Source organism: Neofelis nebulosa, chromosome X, assembly GCF_028018385.1.
Source record: "Neofelis nebulosa isolate mNeoNeb1 chromosome X, mNeoNeb1.pri, whole genome shotgun sequence".
In the NCBI taxonomy this organism is placed as follows: domain Eukaryota; kingdom Metazoa; phylum Chordata; class Mammalia; order Carnivora; family Felidae; genus Neofelis; species Neofelis nebulosa.
This window is the reverse complement of record NC_080800.1, coordinates 37733345-37758224: the sequence shown is the minus strand read 5'-3', so window position 1 is coordinate 37758224 and position 24880 is coordinate 37733345. Positions and strand designations below refer to the sequence as shown.

At 40.2% G+C, this 24880-nt stretch overlaps 1 long non-coding RNA gene across 2 annotated transcripts in view; it reads left to right on the top strand.

Annotated features, from left to right (window-relative positions):
• The window catches only part of LOC131501989 (uncharacterized), a 143229-nt gene that overhangs the window by 108274 nt on the left and 10075 nt on the right, over positions 1-24880 (top strand). The window contains exons 3-5 of one of the 2 annotated variants that reach the window (XR_009256941.1): positions 7244-7314; positions 7735-7820; positions 16875-18755. This is a non-coding gene — a long non-coding RNA (uncharacterized LOC131501989). Of the gene's footprint in view, positions 1-7243; positions 7315-7734; positions 7821-16874; positions 18756-24880 lie in introns of those variants that run through there. The other variant, XR_009256942.1, reaches the window with a different exon arrangement.

Sequence of the window (24880 nt, the reverse complement as noted above, 5' to 3'; positions counted from 1 at the left end):
GTGGTGACAGCGTGAAGCCTGCTTAAGATTCTCTCTCTCTCCCTCTCTTTCTGCTCCCCCATGACTTGCCCTGTCTCTGTCTCTCTCAAAATAAATAAATAAACTTTAAAAAATGTTTAAAAAAAGAAAAGAAGAGAAAATGAAAATGGCAGGTATGAGTGTGTGTTTGTTTATGTATATGTATATGTGTATGTGTATAGGTATATATCAGAAGAAGATCCTTCTTCTTCCCAGATCCCCAGTCATTTCAGGGTGGTGATAGTGATGGTGGTAATAAACATCGTTCTGAAAAGTATCATTACTCAAAAGCAAGCTCCTTGAAGGTAGCTGATGTTTACTGTTTCAGCAGTCCAAGGTCACTTGGTTTTCTTTCATATTTCCTAGCACATGGCTGTATCCATAATAGACTCTCCATGAATATTCAATAAATGGATAAGAAAATAAGGAGAGAAAATCACACTCATGGTCCTGGAAGCCCAGTGTTTTCTCCTGAAACTGATTTTCGGGGTCCTGTTCCACTTCATTCATACCTGCTACTCCATTTGTACTTGCTAATTCCTCTGACCTAAAGCTGGCTGCATAATTTGTGGGCCCCAGTGCAAAATGAAAATACAGGGCCCCTTGTTCAAAACACAAGAAAAAATGCCTGTGCTAAAAGATAAAGCTTTTTCCTTTCTTCTGCAGTTTCTCTCTGGACTTGCCATGACTTCTTTTTATCAGCCGTTTAATGTCATTTTAAACAAAGAAAAATAAAAAATTCAAACTGTTGCTATGAATTTTACTCTTCAGGTTTACATTGTGCAGTGCTGGTTTTAAATGCACAAGAGCATTTAACTCTTATGCAGAATCACCGAAATGACACAATTCATGTTTTGTAGTTCATACATAACATATATATTTCACTCCTTCCAGAATAGTGGGAACACTGTAAAGAACCACTCCACTGTTTTCCCTTCACTTCTTGATATACGTATATTCTACCAACACTCTACCTTCTGCTTACTGATGAGTTAGGAAGGTCTAAGAGGAGAGGAAGGGAAAAATAACTATGGAGTGCCCCATCTGTCCTATTCCTTCTACATCATCGTTTTCAGCATAAGTGTTTGGCTACCACAGGGAAATAATGTAAGGAAGAATATAGTAAAGTTCTTTGGCCATTTGTGTTTCTGAGAATGCTACTGCCTTTTTGCATTCAAAGAACGTTCTAACTCAAATAGAAAACATGGGCCCTTGAGGCTGTCAGTGCCCTGGCTTCTCAGTCATAGATGTAGCCTACTTAACGTCGTATTCACTTTGAGTCTCACTGAACCCCCAAGCAGAGTGGGCCCACTGAAATTCCACGCTCTCGGGTCATCTCACACCATTCACGAATGGGGACACAAGAATCGGCGGACGCACATATGATGTGTGCACCTCTTCTGTTCCCAGGCACGCTCCACTGTCCCGTCAGACTTCACTAACAAAATAAAAGGTCGAAGATAAAATTATTCCGAATTTCAAGACAACCACTGCAGAGCATGAAGCCAAGTGCAAGGCCCTGCTGAGCACGAGACCTGCGTGACTGCAAGAGTAGCACACGCATAAGCTGGCCCTGCTCTGAACCTCTCAGGTTATCGTATTTTTTTCCGTGGATATATGCTCGCACAGTTGGCTGAAAAGAGCTCTCTCGTTCATTTATTCACTGGCAGTTCCAATGCGAGGTACCAAGCAGCCAAGTTTCAAGTTGCTAGAGTTTCTTTGCTAAAACCCTTGTTTGAAGCTTTAAGTTCCGCGAAGGCTTCCCTTCCTTAATTGTTGTGAATTGGTGGGGAACATGGATGTATGCCTCTAAGATCTCCCTTCCAGGAAGATTTTGTGCCCTGGCTCCCCACTCCTTCGGGATCTATGTGAGAGAGGGCTGTCCGAGCAGGGTCTGCTGCAGACAGCCATGCTTCCCAAGTTCATTTCTCTCCTGGGCTGGCCCACAGATAGAGACTGATCAAAAGTGGGGTATAAAGACCCAGACATTTTGGTCCAACTGGGGAAAGGTTGTCAGACAAAATACTGCATGGGATAAATATCGCATGGGATATACTTATGCTAAAATGTTATTTGTAGTTCATCTGAAATTCAAAGGTAATAATAGTTGTTCCATATTGTCATTTGCTATATCTGGCAGTCTTAAATGAGGGGCGATTCTGATGGGCCCTACGGTGTCCAGAGCCCCTGGTGGGTCCCCCTAGACTTTGTCAGGTGTGCTTTGCTGTTCAACTCTCCCTCTGCTGACTCGCACTTCCTTCCCCTTCCTAACAAGTACCTCTCATGCCAAATTCTATATCAACGCCTGCTTACAGAGAATCCAAAGTGCATCAACACTGATATTTAAACCCAGGTAAAGGCATCTTGTCATTTCTTGGGAAGGTTGCTCAAACGTGGGCACAAACCCAGCATCATTCACCACCTACTAGTGTCTAGCAGCTCTTGAGACAAATATTGAAGCTGGAAAGACCCAGAAGAAAGGCTTCAGAACAAAGATAACAGATTTCATAATTAGATTTTATGACTTTTGCATCCATATGAATACATTTTCACACACATGCATGCACATCCATTTGTAGTAGAAATTAGTGAGAGAGGGGTGCCTGGGTGACTCACTTGGCTAAGCATTCAACTCTGGATTTTACCTCAGGTCATGATCTCACAGTTTGTTAGTTCGAGCCCCATGTTGGTCTCTGCACTGACAGTGTGGAGCCTGCTTGGGATTCTCTCTCTCCCTCTCTTTCTGCCTCTCCCCTGCTTGCTCTGTCTCAAAATAAATAAACATTAAAAAAAGAAGTTAGCAAGAGATGTTTAAATAAAGAAAAATTTTAGCCTAAAAGCCACTGATAGTGGTACTTTTCTGATTTCTTGAGTTCTTTTTTTTTTTTTAATCAAGCGGAATGTGTAAATAAATGAAGATACATTACCTTGCAAAGCAGAAATATTGACTATCAAATTTCTATTTGGTTTTGGTTAAGAATCAGTACATAATAGTGATTACATATTTGGCTTCTGGAGTTAGATGGAGATTAGTACATAGCACGACTTTGTCACTTACTACTGCAAGACTTGTGCCAAAGTTATAACTTTTTTAGTCTCAGTGTACTAATTTGCAGAACGTTGATAATAATCATACTTACTCCAGAAGGTTGCCATGACATTTAAGAAAAATAAAGCATGTACAGCACTTAGCTCAGGGCTTTTCCATAATATTGGTATTAATCATATTTTTTATTGTTTAAAGAAAGTGAGAATCTTTCTTAGTGCCTGGTTCCTAACAGGCAATAACCATGAGGGGGCCAAGTATATTTTCTTGGCTAGATTAATATTGTGTTTATCCCCTTTACTTTACAGAAGTCTTATTCTATTAATGTAAATTCCTGCCTCTAGCCAAAATGCCCAGATACATATTGAGCTGAAAAAGTTATTAATACCAAAATGGTCATTAATATAATGAAAACAGTTATTTTTATTTTCTTCTCAAAATAACTGTAGAATACTTGTTAAAGACAGAATATTAGTTTAGCCAAGGAAATAAACCCAATTCAAACAGTTAATGCCTAATGGCAACTTGGGAGTAGACTCAATTCTTCTCCTTTAAAGCAATGATATACATTTTTTCCACATTTTGATATATTTTTTTACTTGATATATATATATATATACATATATATATATACATATACATATATAGTGGAAAGAGTCTCCCACCAATTTTTTTTAATGTTTATTTATTTAAAAATTTTTTTTAATGTTTATTTATTTTTGAGAGAGGGCAACAGAGTACGAATGGGAAAGGGGCAGAGAGAGAGAGAGAGAGAGAGAGGGATACACAGAATCAGAAGCAGGACAGCTCAGAGCCTGACGTGGGGCTTGAACTCACAAACTGTGAGATCATGACCTGAGCCAAAGTCGGATGCTTAACCGACTGAGCCACCCGGGTGCCCCTCCCATCAAGTTAATTAACACACTCATCACTTTGCTTATTTTATTTTGGTGAGAACATTTAAGTTCTACTATCTTGGTAAATTTCAATTATATAATACAGTGTCATCAGCTATAGTCACCATTTTATACATTAGATCTTTAGAAGCTATTCATCTCATAACTGAAAGTTTGCACCCTTTTACCAATCTCTCCATGGTTTCCCCACCTCCTGGCAACCACCATTCTAACTATCTGTTTCTATGAGCTTGACTTTTTAAAAATTAAAACAAAAACAATGTTTTTTTAGATTCCACATGTAAGTGATGCCGCACAGTATTTGACTTTCTCTCTCTGGCTTATTTCACTTAGCATGATGCCCTCTGAGTTTACCCATGTTGTACAAATGACAGGATTTCCTTCCTTTTTAAGGGCAGAATGATACTCCACTGTTTGTATACACCGCATTTTCTTGATCTGTTCATCCAGTGACAGACACTTAGGTTGTTTCCAGACCCTGCCTATTGTGAATAATGCTGCAGTGAACATGGGGATACAATGATTTCTTCAAGATGATGGTTTTGTTCCTTTTGGATACATACCCAGAAGTGGGATTGCTATATCATATAGTAGTTCCATTTTTCATTTCTAGACTCAATATTTTTTAAGTGGAAAAATATATATTAGCCTGTTTTCAGGGAAACAGTAACACACACTTTGGGATCTACTGGTCAGTGTGGGCTGTCGCAGGTCGCATAAGAAAGTTGCTACAAAGTACTTGTCAAACTGTGACTTAGTGCTTCATCAGTAGAAGCATTGCAATCTTAATAGATTTGTTAGTGTCTGTAGGATAGTTTTCAAAACTTTGCATGAAATATATAGGTTTGAAAATTCAACCTCTTGTGATGCTCATAGAAATTCCTTGATGTGGTCTGGAGAGATATTGGTATCTCTATATTAAATAGCAGAAAACAGAAGGTAAGGGAGATCGTTATCCCAAGTAAGCCCCATCAGTCTTCTGATAAGGTAGATGATTTTGTCTGCTATCCTAGCCTTTGCCCAACCTGCCTGGTCATAAGAAGCACTTGGTTATATTGCCTTCAGAGACTCTCAGATGATGGTTAGGAATTTGCATTTTTAACATATATGTCACATGATTCTTAGCCCAGTTTGGGAAACTACTACCCTCCTTCATACCGCATTTTGTTTTAATAAATAGCTCCCCTTGGCCTTACAAATACTAGGCTCAAATTCAAGGTACCTCACAATCACAGAAGAAAGCTTTGTACATATCAGAGACAACCGCTTGTCAACCAATGAACTAAACCGAAAGAAGGAACAGAGAGAGGCAGTTGAATTTGTCAATAGAGTCCAGTGTGAAAGACATACACCTTTAAACATGTCTATAAACCCAAGACAACATTTGCACTGGGAAGGGAAGTAGCGCCACCCCCACAAGAATTTATAGTTGGTAACTCTTTTTTTTTTTTTTTTTTTTTTTTTTTTTTTTTTTTTCAACATTTTTTATTTATTTTTGGGACAGAGAGAGACAGAGCATGAACGGGGGAGGGGCAGAGAGAGAGGGAGACACAGAATCGGAAACAGGCTCCAGGCTCCGAGCCATCAGCCCAGAGCCCGACGCGGGGCTCGAACTCACGGACCGCGAGATCGTGACCTGGCTGAAGTCGGATGCTTAACCGACTGCGCCACCCAGGCGCCCGAACTCTTTATGCTTTCGTGATTTTATTTGTTCATTTGTTCATTTACTCATTCATTCAACAAACATTTACTGGGCATTTACTCCACACCAAGCATTACACTGAGTATTGGGGAACAAACCCAGGACTCTCTTTTTTTCAATTTTATTTTAATCTTTATTGATTTTTGAGAGAGAGACAGAGTGTGAGCAGGGGAGGAGCAGAGAGAGAGAGAGAGAGAGAGGGAGACACAGAATCCGAAGCAGGCTCTAGGCCCTGAGCTGTCAGCACAGAGCCCGACACGGAGCTCGAACTCACAAACCATGAGATCGTGACCTGAGCCGAAGTCGGACACTCAACCGACTGAGCCACCCAGGCACCCACAAAACCAGGACTCTTAAGATACTTCAACTTGAAATCATTGCCAGTGGCCAGCCCCATAAGATGAACTGGGCCCATGTATTCCTAGAGATTTTCTTAGCTAACACACTCTTTAACGCTCAACTGCAGTGCCCAGAAAAGCAGAATTTATCATAAATACATGCACTGAAAAGAATCTTTAGATGTTCAGCCCAATTTGTTCTTTTAAAAAATATATAATATGTTAAGCAATCTATTGGATAAAATAATATCTCTGTTGTACTATAAAGGGGTTGTTTTTTCAAGAAAATCAATCAAATGCTTTCATAACTTGTTACTAATAACACTAATACAGAATAATGGGTAAACTAGTTTGGGTAACTTCCCAAAATAATTGGGTTTTCCAGGAACATTACAGAAGATAAACAGCAAGATCAATAAGTCCTGAGGTTGCAAGAGTCATTATTGATTTATGACCTTGCTTACTTCCCAGCAAAATAATTGCTATAGAGAAGCTGGCTCACGTTTACAGATCATAATAATCTTATGAGAAAGTCTTTCTTAGCCCAACGTTTAAGCACTCAAAATAACAAGTGATAAAAAATAGCTTATTATTGTGCTAAAATTTATAATTAGTAATACCTACCATTCCCTTTTCACCTACCTTATGGCACATGCTTTAAGTGAATATAAAATTTTTTTTAAATCATCAAAACAATTCTATTGCAAGAGCTATTGTTAACCTTACTTCATAGGTTAGGAAAATTGTACTTCAAAGATGTCCAGTAACTCGTCCAAGGTCACATACACCCAGAAATTTGCAGAGCCAGGATTCAGAGTCAGTGTTCTTTTCCCATGCTTTAGTGCTTCTTAAGATCATATAGGTTTGGCCTAGAGAGAGCTTAACAGACTTTCCAAAACTTAGGATGCTTGGCAGAAACAATCATTTGCGTATTTATGACATCAGTACAATTTTTACCTGACGGTGGAATTCCCATCACCATTTCCAGAATACCAACATTCTTGGGAAGGTATATCTGAAGACAGACAATAGTCAAGCAGTCAAAGACCCATGAGAATAGATAATGCATGGCTTGATCAGTGGAAGTGTTGATGTTAATATTGATTCAATATTCAATATTAATTAAATCTCTTCCTGCCCTAGGATTTCCTTCTTTAATTCATTGCTTTTTGTTTTTGTTGTTGTTGTTATGTACACCTTTGTATGGTTATTCTTTCTTTAGGGCCCATGGAGTGGTGCTTAACTCATCCCAACCATAGACAAACCTTCTGGAAATCATGCTAATGCACAGCTGTAAGTAAGAAATTTGTATAGTTGACCTTGTTTCACTGCTATGCACACGAGGTACTAAGAAATTAGATGGCTTTCTAAAAGTCTGAGGCACGGGTGAACAGTGAGTGAAGTCTTTGTCTTTCATGCCATTCAATAATGAGAGCCATTACATTTCCTACAAATGGTTTGCAGCCACTCCGATAGGAATGATATGAGAGCCTAAAAGAAGACATCTCACATGGTACCTATTCTCTTATTATCCACCACTGATGATTGGTTGAGTGTAGAAGACTATACCTCCTCTATGTTGTCCATAGTCCAAAGGAGCACAAGACTAGATATTCTAAAAGAAAGAACAAAGATTTGGAGAGAAGTTGATTTCTCCATTTCTCCATTATCCACTTCTTGAAATTCTTGCCTTCTTTTTCTCTCATTTTTCAGGAATAAGAAGAGATCAGAGATACCAAGGCCATGGATGGAGCTTTAGAGAAGTACTTTTCAGGGATCACCAGTGCTCTGGTGCCAAGGTGTGTACAGGATGGTAGATGAATTTTTCCATGACTTTTCACATACCTGTTTTGCATAAAGATGCAATGGTAAGTAAGTTGTCTATATCCTCCATTAGACTTTAAGATCACGGACAAGAGACTGTCTGTTTTACTTACCATTTTATCCCCAATCACATCAAATAGTAGCTAGCACATAATTGACAATTAGCAAATACTTGTTGAATAAATGAATACAAGAGAAAGTTATCATAGCCATTAGCCACAGGCGTTCCGCACACCCACTGGTCTAAGCTACCATGAGTGGTGAAAAGGAAGGACTGAGAACTTGAATTTCCAGATTCTACCTTCATTCTATGGAAAAAGCAGCAGAACTAACTTGGCCTTGGATCCTCTTCCTATTACCTCGGTGGGTGGAGGGTGAGGTCCTGTCCAGTTTATTTCAATTACCTATATGTGGATTTATCATGAAGCTAATAAAGCTTGCACAGTTCCAAGTCCATAGAAGAGGCCTGAGCAAGATATTCACATCCCGTATTTTAGTAAAAATTGCAAAATAAGCTATTTTAACCATAGTCGGTTAAGCCATTGACTCCTTTCAGGACAACTTTCCTTCTGTCACATTTGCACTCACGCCAGGTAGCAATGGAGTGGCCACAGACATTTTGGGGAATTCTGTTAGAGGGAACTTGAGTTGGGCTTAATTTTAATATAGAGTTAGTGAAGTATATTTATGTGGGAATATATATGGGACAGTCAGTGCCATGTAGAGTTAAGGTATTGTTAGCCAGTCAAGAGTAAGAATGGCTTCCAGAAATACTCCTGGCACTGCTATGCCAGTGCAAGGCCAGAGATTGTAATGTAATAATGACACAATAGTCTTCAGGCCCCACGGATCTTAGATCTGGCTCTGGCCAATAACTCTCACTCCAAGGTAATGCGCCCAATTTCCCCATGTTGGGAGTGGCTCGACAGGAATACAAATGTAACACTTCCCCTTTAAATACTTCCGCTTTCCTTATCAGTTTCCTTCTTTCCCAGCTATCTCTCCTGTCTTCATCTGGTCATGTTCCAGGATTCCCTCTGCATCCAAAGATATTTCAAATCGTTTTATTAACATTCAATGATTCAATGATTATGGATATTAATTATGAAAATTAAATGCTAGAGTCAGCAGTCATCAGAGGAATTATACTCCACCTGTATTTTGTAAAGAATAACCCGTAGCAAAACTAAATAATATCTATTTCCATGATTAAAGGACAACTATATATGTACTATGAAACATGTGTTTGAGAAATATGCAGGTGTAGTGTTTCAGGTAGGTTGTGAATTGATGGGTAGAAAAAGTGCACAAACATACAGTTAGGATAGATGTTCCTAATTATTCTACCGAGGCTATAGAAAAAGGTGACCGCACAGAGCACGAGCAGAGATGCAGTTTATGTTTACATGGATTTCCTTTCATTGTGGCTTTACTATGGGATTCAGAACTGCCTATGTCACTCTCCATGCAGGTAGAATCCTTCCAGAATTGAGAAATAAGCCAGATCTTGCTATACTACTACCTTCTGAATTTTATGTCCTTGTGTTACATTCCAGAAGAACTTACACCAATTACTCTATTTAAGAGATTTGTTTTACAAACATGAGATTTTTATGATGTGCCGGGTATTTTCCATTGCTTGACCCACATCCATTCTGACCTCACCCTGGTCTGCTCCCCAGGAAACTGGCTTGTACAAACTGTATCAATGGGCTTCATTACCCTCTGGCTTCACGTTGGGCTCAGCCAAATGGACGCTGGCTGAAATGGGAAAATGGGAGAATGAGGATGGGATATTTTATTTCTTGGTCTTCCTTTCTACAGGATCACCATGGGTCAACTGCTCCTCTCTACTGAAGCCCGCAGCTTCTGTCAGGAAGCCCTCTTCCTATAGCTCTCCTCTCTGAGTTCCAACAACTGTGCCCTCCTCTTGACTTTTTAGGCCAAAGGGTGGTTATAGGTCTCACTATTGCCAGATGTAGTGAACTACGCTACCCTTTGTTGATTTTCTTATCCCTTGTGCCCACATACTTGTAAATATCCCTTTTATTAAACTCTCCCCAAATTGCCCAGTTTGAATTATACCCTTTATTCTGCTGAAATTCTGACCAAAAACAGAAAACAAACAAACAAAAAAACCCACTCCACAACAGCAAGGCCACATCCTCATCTTCATGAGAGAGAGCAGAGTCAGCATCTCAGGATCCCCAAACCCCATCTCCTCTCAGAGTACTCCAGGGTCACAATAAGCCCGCACTCCCACAGAAGCACCCTTTCCGGGGAGGGTTTTAGAGAATGTCAGAACTCCACATTAGAGAAAACAAGGGTTATGATGTACAGCTGGAGAGCACAGTGGTATAACTAGGGAGCAAATGTGAACAGGAAACACTAAGGTATTTTGGTTTTAAATTTTTTTTTTGTTTGTTTTTTATTTATTTATTTATTTATTTTTTAATATATGAAATTTACTGTCAAATTGGTTTCCATACAACACCCAGTGCTCATCCCAAAAGGTGCCCTCCTCAACACCCATCACCCACCCTGCCCTCCCTCCCACCCCCCATCAACCCTCAGTTTGTTCTCAGTTTTTAACAGTCTCTTATGCTTTGGCTCTCTCCCACTCTAACCTCTTTTTTTTTTTTTTTTTTTCCCTTCCCCTCCCCCATGGGTTTCTGTTACGTTTCTCAGGATCCACATAAGAGTGAAACCATATGGTATCTGTCTTTCTCTGTATGGCTTATTTCACTTAGCATCACACTCTCCAGTTCCATCCACGTTGCTACAAAAGGCCATATTTCATTTTTTCTCATTGCCACGTAGTATTCCATTGTGTATATAAACCACAATTTCTTTATCCATTCATCAGTTGATGGACATTTAGGCTCTTTCCATAATTTGGCTATTGTTGAGAGTGCTGCTATAAACATTGGGGTACAAGTGCCCCTATGCATCAGTACTCCTGTATCCCTTGGATAAATTCCTAGCAGTGCTATTGCTGGGTCATAGGGTAGGTCTATTTTTAATTTTCTGAGGAACCTCCACACTGCTTTCCAGAGTGGCTGCACCAATTTGCATTCCCACCAACAGTGCAAGAGGGTTCCCGTCTCTCCACATCCTCTCCAGCATCTATAGTCTCCTGATTTCTTCATTTTGGCCACTCTGACTGGCGTGAGGTGGTATCTGAGTGTGGTTTTGATTTGTATTTCCCTGATGAGGAGCGACGTTGAACATCTTTTCATGTGCCTGTTGGCCATCCGGATGTCTTCTTTAGAGAAGTGTCTATTCATGTTTTCTGCCCATTTCTTCACTGGGTTATTTGTTTTTCGGGTGTGGAGTTTGATGAGCTCTTTATAGATTTTGGATACTAGCCCTTTGTCCGATGTGTCATTTGCAAATATCTTTTCCCATTCCGTTGGTTGCCTTTTAGTTTTGTTGGTTGTTTCCTTTGCTGTGCAGAAGCTTTTTATCTTCATAAGGTCCCAGTAATTCACTTTTGCTTTTAATTCCCTTGCCTTTGGGGATGTGCCGAGTAAGAGATTGCTACGGCTGAGGTCAGAGAGGTCTTTTCCTGCTTTCTCCTCTAAAGTTTTGATGGTTTCCTGTCTCACATTCAGGTCCTTTATCCATTTTGAGTTTATTTTTGTGAATGGTGTGAGAAAGTGGTCTAGTTTCAACCTTCTGCATGTTGCTGTCCAGTTCTCCCAGCACCATTTGTTAAAGAGACTGTCTTTTTTCCATTGGATGTTCTTTCCTGCTTTGTCAAAAATGAGTTGGCCATACGTTTGTGGGTCTAGTTCTGGGGTTTCTATTCGATTCCATTGGTCTATGTGTCTGTTTTTATGCCAATACCATGCTGTCTTGATGATGACAGCTTTGTAGTAGAGGCTAAAGTCTGGGATTGTGATGCCTCCTGCTTTGGTCTTCTTCTTCAAAATTACTTTGGCTATTCGGGGCCTTTTGTGGTTCCATATGAATTTTAGGATTGCTTGTTCTAGTTTCAAGAAGAATGCTGGTGCAATTTTGACTGGGATTGCATTGAATGTGTAGATAGCTTTGGGTAGTATTGACATTTTGACAATATTTATTCTTCCAATCCATGAGCAGGGAATGTCTTTCCATTTCTTTATATCTTCTTCAATTACCTGCATAAGCTTTCTATAGTTTTCAGCATACAGATCTTTTACATCTTTGGTTAGATTTATTCCTAGGTATTTTATGCTTCTTGGTGCAATTGTGAATGGGATCAGTTTCTTTATTTGTCTTTCTGTTGCTTCATTGTTAGTGTATAAGAATGCAACTGATTTCTGTACATTGATTTTGTATCCTGCAACTTTGCTGAATTCATGTATCAGTTCTAGCAGACTTTTGGTGGAGACTATCGGATTTTCCATGTATAATATCATGTCATCTGCAAAAAGCGAAAGCTTGACTTCATCTTTGCCAATTTGGATGCCTTTGATTTCCTTTTGTTGTCTGATTGCTGATGCTAGAACTTCCAGCACTATATTAAACAACAGCGGTGAGAGTGGGCATCCCTGTCGTGTTCCTGATCTCAGGGAAAAAGCTCTCAGTTTTTCCCCATTGAGGATGATGTTAGCTGTGGGCTTTTCATAAATGGCTTTTATGATCTTTAAGTATGTTCCTTCTATCCCGACTTTCTCAAGGGTTTTTATTAAGAAAGGGTGCTGGATTTTGTCAAAGGCCTTTTCTGCATCGATTGACAGGATCATATGGTTCTTCTCTTTTTTTTTGTTAATGTGATGTATCACGTTGATCGATTTGCGAATGTTGAACCAGCCCTGCATCCCAGGAATGAATCCCACTTGATCATGGTGAATAATTCTTTTTATATGCTGTTGAATTCGATTTGCTAGTATCTTATTGAGAATTTTTGCATCCATATTCATCAGGGATATTGGCCTGTAGTTCTCTTTTTTTACTGGGTCTCTGTCTGGTTTAGGAATCAAAGTAATACTGGCTTCATAGAATGAGTCTGGAAGTTTTCCTTCCCTTTCTATTTCTTGGAATAGCTTGAGAAGGATAGGTATTATCTCTGCTTTAAACGTCTGGTAGAACTCCCCTGGGAAGCCATCTGGTCCTGGACTCTTATTTGTTGGGAGATTTTTGATAACCGATTCAATTTCTTCGCTGGTTATGGGTCTGTTCAAGCTTTCTATTTCCTCCTGATTGAGTTTTGGAAGAGTGTGGGTGTTTAGGAATTTGTCCATTTCTTCAAGGTTGTCCAATTTGTTGGCATATAATTTTTCATAGTATTCCCTGATAATTGTTTGTATCTCTGAGGGATTGGTTGTAATATTTCCATTTTCATTCATGATTTTATCTATTTGGGTCATCTCCCTTTTCTTTTTGAGAAGCCTGGCTAGAGGTTTGTCAATTTTGTTTATTTTTTCAAAAAACCAACTCTTGGTTTCGTTGATCTGCTCTACAGTTTTTTTAGATTCTATATTGTTTATTTCTGCTCTGATCTTTATGATTTCTCTTCTTCTGCTGGGTTTAGGCTGCCTTTGCTGTTTTGCTTCTATTTCCTTTAGGTGTGCTGTTAGATTTTGTATTTGGGATTTTTCTTGTTTCTTGAGATAGGCCTGGATTGCAATGTATTTTCCTCTCAGGACTGCCTTCGCTGCGTCCCAAAGCGTTTGGATTGTTGTATTTTCATTTTCGTTTGTTTCCATATATTTTTTAATTTCTTCTCTAATTGCCTGGTTGACCCACTCATTCGTTAGTAGGGTGTTCTTTAACCTCCACGCTTTTGGAGGTTTTCCAGACTTTTTCCTGTGGTTGATTTCAAGCTTCATAGCATTGTGGTCTGAAAGTATGCATGGTATAATTTCAATTCCTGTAAACTTATGAAGGGCTGTTTTGTGACCCAGTATATGATCTATCTTGGAGAATGTTCCATGTGCACTCGAGAAGAAAGTATATTCTGTTGCTTTGGGATGCAGAGTTCTAAATATATCTGTCAAGTCCATCTGATCCAATGTATCATTCAGGGCCCTTGTTTCTTTATTGACTGTGTGTCTAGATGATCTATCCATTTCTGTAAGTGGGGTGTTAAAGTCCCCTGCAATGACCACATTCTTATCAATAAGGTTGCTTATGTTTATGAGTAACTGTTTTATATATCTGGGGGCTCCAGTATTTGGCGCATAGACATTTATAATTGTTAGCTCTTCCTGATGGATAGACCCTGTAATTATTATATAATGCCCTTCTTCATCTCTTGTTACAGCCTTTAATTTAAAGTCTAGTTTGTCTGATATAAGTATGGCTACTCCAGCTTTCTTTTGGCTTCCAGTAGCATGATAAATAGTTCTCCATCCCCTCACTCTCAATCTACAGGTGTCCTCAGATCTCAAATGAGTCTCTTGTAGACAGCAAATAGATGGGTCTTGTTTTTTTATCCATTCTGATACCCTATGTCTTTTGGTTGGCGCATTTAATCCATTTACATTCAGTGTTATTATAGAAAGATACGGGTTTAGAGTCATTGTGATGTCTGTATGTTTTATGCTTGTAGTGATGTCTCTGGTACTTTGTCTCACAGGATCCCCCTTAGGATCTCTTGTAGGGCTGGTTTCGTGGTGACAAATTCCTTCAGTTTTTGTTTGTTTGGGAAGACCTTTATCTCTCCTTCTATTCTAAATGACAGACTTGCTGGATAAAGGATTCTCGGCTGCATATTTTTTCTGTTTAGCACACTGAAGATATCGTGCCAAGCCTTTCTGGCCTGCCAAGTTTCAAAGGAGAGATCAGTCACGAGTCTTATAGGTCTCCCTTTATATGTGAGGGCACGTTTATCCCTTGCTGCTTTCAGAATTTTCTCTTTATCCTTGTATTTTGCCAGTTTCACTATGATATGTCGTGCAGAAGATCGATTCAAGTTACGTCTGAAGGGAGTTCTCTGTGCCTCTTGGATTTCAATGCCTTTTTCCTTCCCCAGTTCAGGGAAGTTCTCAGCTATAATTTCTTCAAGTACCCCTTCAGCACCTTTCCCTCTCTCTTCCTCCTCTGGGATACCAATTATGCGTATATTATTTCTTTTTAGTGTATCACTTAGTTCTCTAATTTTCCCCTCATACTCCTGGATTTTTTTTATCTCTCTTTCTTTCAGCTTCCTCCTTCTCCATAACTTTATCTTCTAGTTCACCTATTCTCTCCTCTGCCTCTTCAATCCGAGCCGTCGTGGTTTCCATTTTGTTTTGCATTTCGTTTAAAGCGTTTTTCAGCTCCTCGTGACTGTTCCTTAGTCCCTTGATCTCTGTCGCAAGAGATTCTCTGCTGTCCTGTATACTGTTTTCAAGCCCAGCGATTAATTTTATGACTATTATTCTAAATTCACTTTCTGTTATATTATTTAAATCCTTTTTGATCAGTTCATTAGCTGTTGTTATTTCCTGGAGATTCTTCTGAGGGGAATTCTTCCGTTTGGTCATTTTGGATAGTCCCTGGAGCGGTGAGGACCTGCAGGGCACTTCCCCCGTGCTGTGGTGTATAACTGGAGTTGGTGGGCGGGGCCGCAGTCCGACCTGATGTCTGCCCCCAGCCCACCGCTGGGGCCACAGTCAGACTGGTGTGTGCCTTCTCTTCCCCTCTCCCAGGGGCGGGATTCACTGTGGGGTGGTGTGGCCCGTCTGGTCTACTTGCACACTGCCAGGCTTGTGGTGCTGGGGATCTGGCGTATTAGCTGGGGTGGGTAGGCAAGGTGCACGGGGGCGGGAGGGGCAGGCTTAGCTCGCTTCTCCTTAGGTGATCCACTTCAGGAGGGGCCCTGTGGCAGCGGGAGGGAGTCAGATCCGCTGCCGGAGGTTTGGCTCCGCAGAAGCACAGAGTTGGGTGTTTGCGCGGAGCGAGCAAGTTCCCTGGCAGGAACTGGTTCTCTTTGGGATTTTGGCTGGGGGATGGGCGAGGGAGATGGCGCTGGCGAGCGCCTTTGTTCCCCGCCAAGCTGAGCTCTGCCGTCCGGGGGCTCAGCAGCTCTCCCTCCCTTTGTCCTCCAGCCTTCCCGCTTTCTGAGCAGAGCTGTTAACTTATGACCTCCCAGACGCTAAGTCGCGCTTGCTGTCGGAACACAGTCCGTCCGGCCCCTCCGCTTTTGCCAGCCAGACTCGGGGGCTCAGCTTGGCCGGCGAGCCGCCCCTCCGCCCCGGCTCCCTCCCGCCAGTCCGTGGAGCACGCACCGCCTCGCCGCCCTTCCTACCCTCTTCCGTGGGCCTCTCGTCTGCGCTTGGCTCCGGAGACTCCGTTCTGCTAATCCTCTGGTGGTTTTCTGGGTTCTTTAGGCAGGTGTAGGTGGAATCTAAGTGATCAGCAGGACGCGCGGTGAGCCCAGCGTCCTCCTACGCCGCCATCTTCCGGAACTCCCCTGGTTTTAAATTTTGAACATGAACCAACAAGCTTGCTATTTCTTATGTAGCTGATTATTTCGTTTTATTATTCAAGACTGATGATTCAGTTTTGCAATATAAGAAAAAGGTAACTGGCATCATTAACACATTATATTTATTTGCCATACCACTAAAAGTTGGATTATCTCAGCAAAATTAATGTTCCTGTCAAAACACTTTTAGTCCATCTTTAGCAAGCAAGACGTTTTTAAACTAGTGCAATCGTCTAACAATCATTAGTAAATGAGACATTAATAGAACTTGTAGAAAGAAGTAGAGATCTGACACTGATTTGCAAGTTCTTTACTCCAGATAAAATCCTTCTGTGGCCAGCCTGTCACAAGCCAGTGACCAGCAAGGACTGTGGCTGGAATTACGTTTATAAATCAATAAATAAATAGCTCTCTACTCTCGAATCGAATACACTGAAATCTCCAAATCTGCTTTTTATTCGTTTTTCTTTTGACTCCTTTTACCACACATCACTGGGTATTTGAGTAAAGCAAAGAGATCAGGATACATGCGCAACAACAAAAATAAACCTCAGAGAAAAGAGACAAGTTGAAAAGCAAAAGCACTTAGTATTTTTAAAAGATTCACAATGCTATTTTATTGGTGAAACAGGAAAAGAAGACAGCAAAAAAAGAAGAAAGAGCAAGGACCAGCTTTACGAAATAAATGAAGACAATGACTGCTGAATTTTTTTCTCGCATGTGGACAATGGAATGTGAAGTCAAGAAAATATTTCCGAGGGGCACCTGGGTGGCTTAGTTGGTTAAGCATCCGACTCTTGATCATGGTCATGATCTCATAGTTATGAGCTGCTAAGACTTTGGGCTCTACACTGTGAAGCCTGCTTAACATTCTCTCTTGCTGTCCTTCTGCCCCTGCCCCTCTCTAAAAAGAAAATCTTCCAGAAAACGTATCACAAAGAGGATGGAGTGGGATGGAAAAGGCAAGAAGGGTCTAGTATGTATGGCTTACATCCATTTGGTCATATGGTCCAGTCCAAAATTCTCTACTAAGAGAGTTTCTTTTCTTTTGTTCTAGTGACTTTTACGCAGACACAGAGCAAAGGGAAGTAACTGTCTTTTGATTGGCAGGAAGAGTGACCTGTATCTCAAATATCCCAAGCAGCTTCTTTTCCAGCTTCTAGTTCTAGGTGGGAACTGCTAAATGCCAACATTCAGCCCTGAGGTTTCTCCAAAACCTACTATACATTAATATGTATATTAATACCTACTGTACATTCTAATTTTCCATAGTAGTCTTCCAAATACTCAAAGTTGGGGTGCCTGGGTGGCTCAGTCAGTTAAGTATGCAACTCTTGGTTTTGGCTCAGGTCATGATCTGATGGTTCATGACTTTGAGCCCCACATCGGGCTCTGCACTGACAGTGTGGAGCCTGCTTGGGATTCCCTCTTTATCCTTCTCTCTGCCCCTCCCACTCTCTATCCTTCTCTCAAAATACATAAATAAAAGTAAAAAAAGAACAAAAACTCGAAGACAGAGGATACTAGGCTATGATCATTTTCTTTTTGAAAGTCATAGTTTTCCATCTTTACCCACTTACCTTGGAAGAAATTGAAGAATTTCTCTAAAGACTTTGAAAGCAATACTGTGAAAGAGCAGGGGAAGTACAGGACTCTAGGCTCAGGGGTGTTTCTATCCCTTTTTACTTTCTTGTTTGGGTACCAGCCAAGGGTTTTGAAAAGTCTTGACAAGTTCTGTAGGAAGGCAGTGTCATACAATATGCCATGTCAGATGGTATGTAAACATTTCTGTATTCCCCAGAAAAAAGGTGCTGCTTCTTCACTCATTTTTGTTGTTGTTGAATCAATACTTATTGAATGTTTACTATGCATAAACTTTTATTCTAGGCATAGGCTAATCAGGAGGGGACAAAGAGGACATAATTCCCAACCTCAGGAAACTCACAGTCCTTTCAGATGGGCACTGGATTACTCACGTTTGCTGTTACCTGTATATCTCTTTCCAGACTTCAGAACCCTCTTCTGTTGGATATTCCAAACATATCACCTTTTTTTTTTTGTCTCTTCTCCTTTCATGCTTCCATCCTCCAGTGTCCTGTCCCCTGGCCTGCATTTCCCTTCACCTGCTCACATGTACTTTTCTTCCTTAATATTTCTTCTCCGTCATTTAGGAACCCTTTGTCACTTCACAATCCCTGACATATAGTTAGTGCTGTATACAATCTCAGAGAATGAATGAGTATCTAAATGTACTAAGGTCGCATATAAATGAGTTTTGAGACTGCGGGCAGAGGTTTGCAGAGGTAAAGGAAAGAATATTTTGGTTGGAGTAAGTTTCGAAGGTCTCATCACACACACACACACACACACACACACACACACTTTTGAAAAACTCAAGTAACATTACATCTTCCTATGATCCTTGAGACATAATCCTTTGCCTCAGTAGGCATTCAACAAATATCTGACTGTTTGATGCCCTAGAGTTCACATGACTGTTACAAAAGCATTGACTGACTGAATTTACGTAGATTGAGTATTCATTTCAAAATGAATGTTTTTTAAGTTTTTTTTTAATATTTATTTATTTTTGAGAGAGAGAAAGAGAGAAAGCAGGGGAGGAGCAGAGAGAGAGGGAGACACAGAATCCAAAGCAGGATCCACGCTCTGAGCTGTGAGCATGGAGCCCAATGCGAGGCTCGAACTCATGAACCGTGAGAACATGACCCGAGCCAAAGTCGGATTTTTAACTGAGTGGGCCACCCAGGCACCCCTTATTTCAAAAATGTTTTGAGATGGATTTTTAATACACTTTGTATTAGCTTTGAAATCCAAGTGGCCACTGCAGCTTTGTGGCTTTTAAATCAAGCCTTATTTGTTACTCCTCATGAAGTGATTTTATAGGTTGTTGACTATTTTATGGGACATTCTTGCTATCTGTTATTCTCTGAATTGCATGCTGATCCCTGCTGGAGAAGGGTAACAGTGCTGTAAGTATATTTTATCCTCTTGTTGTGTACTTTTATTGTAGACAGGCCTAAGAAAATCAGATGATGTTAATACATGTATACACTTAACAATTCCTGGGGCCAGTGGAAATGCCCAGGTTTCTTGGGATGAAAACAGAGATCACAGTTTTCTCTGATAACTCTATCTATCTATCTATCTATCTCTGCCTCAGAGGGTCCACCTCATTAACTGCACCGTCTCCCCTAGATTTCTTCCTGATGTGCAGCTTGAAAATCTCCCACACCTCTATGATGCAGTCTTTATACTTGTCTCCTGAGCTCTGCAGGACATAAGCAGGTCATTCCAGCTCATAATACTCGTGACAGATTCAAACTTTCTAAATAACTCTTCCATGAATCTAAGGGGAATGGAGAACTTACAGAAGGATAACAAGCATCTCAATGTACAGACTCCTGATCCTGATACTACAAGTCTAGCCAGAGATCAACTTCTTTGACCATATTAACTCAGGACCTGATCTTCTTCCTTCCCACTCTCCAGGTTTGGAATGCTAGAAACCATACATTCAGCAATATAGAAGGTTAAGGTTAAGGTTAAAGGGTAGCTTCTGACAGGCACCTCTATGAAACCTGCTGGAATTCTCCATCCTCCCCAAAGCGACTGCAGCCAACAAGCCATTCCCTGTGACTTGGTACTCTCATTTATTCATTTGTTCAGTCCACAAATAATTTTTCTTTGTTTTGAACAACTGTCAAATACATCATGATCATGGCCCTGGAGGATTTCACAGTCCAGTCGGGGGCTTCTCTGCATCCTATGACTTACAGAAAGAAAATTTCTCCCCTAACTTTCTCTAGGATTCCTTCTCTGAGTTTCAAGTCAGTTTTCACACATTCTTGAGTTGTCTCTGGCTCTGGACACTTGGGTTCTAGAAGTCCTGCCATCATCCTCAATTCCATTCCCTCTCTCGTTGTCTCTTGCCAACTATTAAGCCTAATGGTTTTTTGAAAAATCTTTTTGTTGTAAAACAATTATAGATTCACAGGAAGTTGCAAAGACAGTACAGAGAAGTTCCACATACACTCACTCCGTTTCCCACAGTGGTTACAGCTAATGTAATTCTAGTACAGTAGCAAAACCAGGAAATTGATGTTGATACAATGTGTGTGCATGGTCTCTGTCATTTTAGCACGCGTGTGCATTCATGTAGCCACCGCTGCAATCAAGATACAGAACTCTTCCATTGCCACAAAGACCCTCCTTCACTCTACGCCTTTGTAGGTACACCTGCTCCCCTTCCTCCCCCATCCCTAGCTTCTGACAACCATGAATCTTTTCGCTATAATGCTGTCACATAAAGAATATTATACAAATGAGATCATACAGCATCTGACCTTTTGAAGTTTCTTTTTTTTTCACTAGGCGTAATGCTCTTGATATCCATCTAAGTTGTTGCAAGTCTCAATAGTTCATTTCTTTTTATTGGTGAGTAGTATTCCATAGTATGGATTGTACCACTTATTGTGTGTGATTCACCCATTGTGGGACATTTGGGTTGTGTTTGATTTTTGGCTACTACAGATAAAGTTGCTCTGAACATACACAGGTTCCCAGTTCTTTTCTTTCAGCACCTGAAAAAGACTGTTCAATTTCCTTCTTGTTTCCATGGCTTAGACAAATTTGCAGGCATACAAATGGTTTCTCCCCTATAAGCAAGGTATACTTTTTCTGTCTACTCTCAAGATTGTTGTTTCTTTGTTTTAGTTTTCAGAAGCTTAATTATGCCATGTCTTGTCATGGATTTCTTTGGGCTTCTCCTGTTTAGGGTTTGCTCAGTTTCTTGACTCTGTAGGTTTGTGTTTCTTGCCAAACATAGGACATTTCCAGCCACTGTTTCTTCTAGTTCTTTTCAGCCCCACCCTCTTCCTCCTCTCCTAGGATTCTCATGAAATAAATGTTACAGTTTCTGTTATAGTCCCACATGTCCCCGGAACTTTATGACTTTTTTTAGTCTGTTTTTCTTTTGATTCTCTTTAGGGAATTTCTATTGTTCTGTCTTCCAGTTTACTGATTCTTTCTCCTTCCTGTTAAAAATCAAGCTCTAGGGGTGCCTAGGTGGCTCAGTCGGTTAAGCGTCCAACTTCGGCTCAGGTGACGATCTCGAAGTTTGTGGGTTCGAGCCCCGTGTCGGGCTCTGTGCTGACAGCTCAGAGCCTGGAGCCTGCTTCAGATCCTGTGTCTCTCCATCTCTCAGCCCCTCCCCTGCTCATGCTCTGTGTCTCTCTGTCTCTCAATAATAAATAAACGTTAAAAATTTTTTTTAAAAAAATCAAGCTTTAATTTCAGCATCAGGGATACCAAACAAAATAAGATTTAATGCTTGCCTTCCAGAAGTTGACCATAGAAGAAGGGAGGGAGGGACTTACATTGTGTTACAATTGTCAATGGGCTTATGTGGTTACTGTCATGTGCACAGAATGCCACGGGAGTGAGCATAAAGGCACCTACTTTAACTTCAAGGGAAGGAAAGGTGCATCTCAGGGTGTGGAGATGATTCTCTGAAGAAACTTACTAACAGTGGGTAAGCACTAGCTACCAAAGGGGCTCGTGGGCTTTTGTCTATAGAAGAAAAAGGAAGAGGAGTTTCAGATAGAACAGCCCATCCAAAGGTAAAGAGATGTGAGGCACTATAGCAGAATAAATATTCTAAAACAATGAAAACTACGTCTTAAACAAGTGCTTCCTACATTTTAGCATGCAGGTGGTTCTCCTAGAATATTTGCTAAAATAAAGATAACTGGTCCTCTCTCTCCCCCCAAGATTGCCATCTAGAAGATGTGATTAAGGGCCCTAGAGACTGGAACAAGTTCCCGAGTGATACTGATGTTGATGGTCTGAATACCGTTCATTTGAGTCAGTCTTGGTAGCAAGGACTTAGATCACCATGAAATGCCATCCAATAACTGGGTGTCAATCACATCTCCAGGGGATACTCCCATAGATTAAATGCACACTTCAAGTTACCACATCATACATCTCCATGTTTTCAGTTTAATAAAATGCAATTTGAGTAACATACAATACAGAAACTCTGACGAAAGCTGAAGGGTCACTGTATAAAGCAATGGGAAAGGAAGTTATTGAACAAATGAATGTGTTAAGGAAGATTAGATGAGAAATTATTCATTTACTTATTAAGGGAATGGATTGCTTTTTGGTGGGGACTCATTAAAAAAGCATGTACATACACGAATTATAAATCATTTGGATTTGCTCATTAAAGGAGACCTTACACCAGATGATACTTGATTAGTCTATTTTTGCTTCTATGTGAACTTGAAAGGACCATTCACCCCAAGGTAGACAGGAAGCATGAAGCTTGACCACCACACAAACACCGCCAATATCCTCTCAATTGGGGAGGGGGACTGAGTCAAAGTCCTTGAACTAACTACTGTTTCTTCTCCTGGTTAATTATTGTTAAGGATATTTTCAAAGAGATCCACAAAACCATTTTTGTAATTTGGTGTGTTGTTTAAGAATTCATGGCCTCCTGATGTTTCCCTGCAGTCTGAAGATTTTTCTCTCAGCTGATGTTGTCAGGTGAATGTTGTGAAAATATGTTTAGGGCACTGTAAATGATGTCCCAGTGGGAAAACACAGCCTGAACTGATGAGTACAAAGGGCTGTTAATGAGATAAACTGTTAACTGGGATCTTTATGGGACATACGCAAGCTGGGCACTTTGAAGCCCAAATTGTGTGTATCTTTTGAAGCTGTTTTGATTTTCAAAGGCAGAATTTAGCACGTAGAAGTATTAAAGATGATATACTCCTTAAACCATTCTTCCTTCAGTACTACTGGATACTATGTGACTCTGGTGAGCCTTGGAAGACATAACTTCTATTTAAAAGCCAAGCTCATGAGGAAAGGAAGGGATTCTTCACAGACTTTCTACATTATACTGACAAGGCCAATGTTATACACACACAGGACATGACCGAGTGGCATTTGATAGATGAACAAGTGTTAACTGATTGAATGAAACAAGCCCCAAAATACAATTTCATGCCATTGTAACTGTCTACATGTGCATGGCCTGATCATCCTACACATTACAATGTAATTTATAAAGTAAAACATAAGCATCCAATTTATAATCATCAATCATTAAGAGAAAATACAGATTACAGGAGCAATATAAAAGTTTATGAATTATGTCCAAATTTAGCGTTGCTTTTCTGTTTTCCATGAACCATGAAATCATGTTTAATCTGTTAATCAGTTTTACCTTTCCACTCTTGTGTGAAGCCACACGTTTTCTTCAGAAGGAACTATCTTTTAATGCTGTCTAATTTTGCTGATACATTTCAAAGCATTAACTAGATATACTCTTGTTTATAGCGTATACTGTTTAACGCGAGCAAAAATAATGATTATGCTAATACTAGTACTTATTAACAGTTGGAGCTAGACTATAAGAAGCCTGATTGGTGGTAATGACCTAAAACTCCCAGATTAAAAATAATGCTTTCATTATGAAATATACTGAAAATTGCTACGACTCTAAGTGAAGATCCCAGCATGATCGAGCCTGTGCTTGGTTTTCTTCAACCACTCCCATGAGACCTGATAAGAACTCAAGAAGCTGCAAAGTGTGACGTCTGCATATTCTTTACTGACCCTGAAAAGGATTTGCCTGAGAGATGAACAAAAAGCAAACAGAAGAGCCGAGACCTGCATCAAGGAGATCCTGGCCCAATCCAGAGAACATCATGCTTGAGGTTTTGCTTTCCAAACTGTTTACTTGGGTATCACAAAGAGGTGATTGGTCTGCTGTTTTATTTCATGCATATGAAGCAATGTATCTATTTTCCTTGAATGGACTGGGTATTTAAAAAGAAATTTCAGTTGGGATTTCGTTCTCATTCACAGACCTGGGGGACAAAGCAATCTGTTGTAGAAGTCTGTATCATCACTTCCATTGAAAAAGGGATCTGTGTTTCTCAGTTATAAAAGGGTCACATACAGTAAAACGTTGGTTTGTGAGCATAATTCGTTCCAGAAACATGCTTGTAATCCAAAGCAAATTTCAAGAATCATTCGCTCAGTTGTGATCATGTGATGTTTGGCATCATCTATTACTCGGATTGCAAGACATCGCTGGTTTATCAAGTTAAAATTTATTAGAAATGTTTGCTCATCTTGCGGAACACTTGCAGAACAAATTACTCGCAACCCAAGGTTTTACTATACTTGGGAGAATGCCTTTACCACCATCAACTGAAATAGGTTTAGCATGAGTTGAAATGTGACTTTAAAAAAAATTTGCTTCTAATAAAACTCAAATAAATAAAGAGGACCTATGTTCCTGAGTTACATCATTAAAAAACAATGCAGATGATGTAGAGCAATAGAATTCTCATATATTGCTGATGGAAATGAACATTTGGTACAGTCACTTTGGAGAACTGTTTAGTAGTATCTACTAAAGCAAAATATACACATACCCTCTGACACAGCAGTTCTGGTCCAACCCCCCCAAATGTGTGCTTATATTTACAAAAGATATGTACAAGAATATGTATAGAGCAGTATTCGAAACAGTAAAAAACTAAAAACCAAGCCGACTGTCCATCGGCAGTAGATTGGATAAGTAATTTGGGC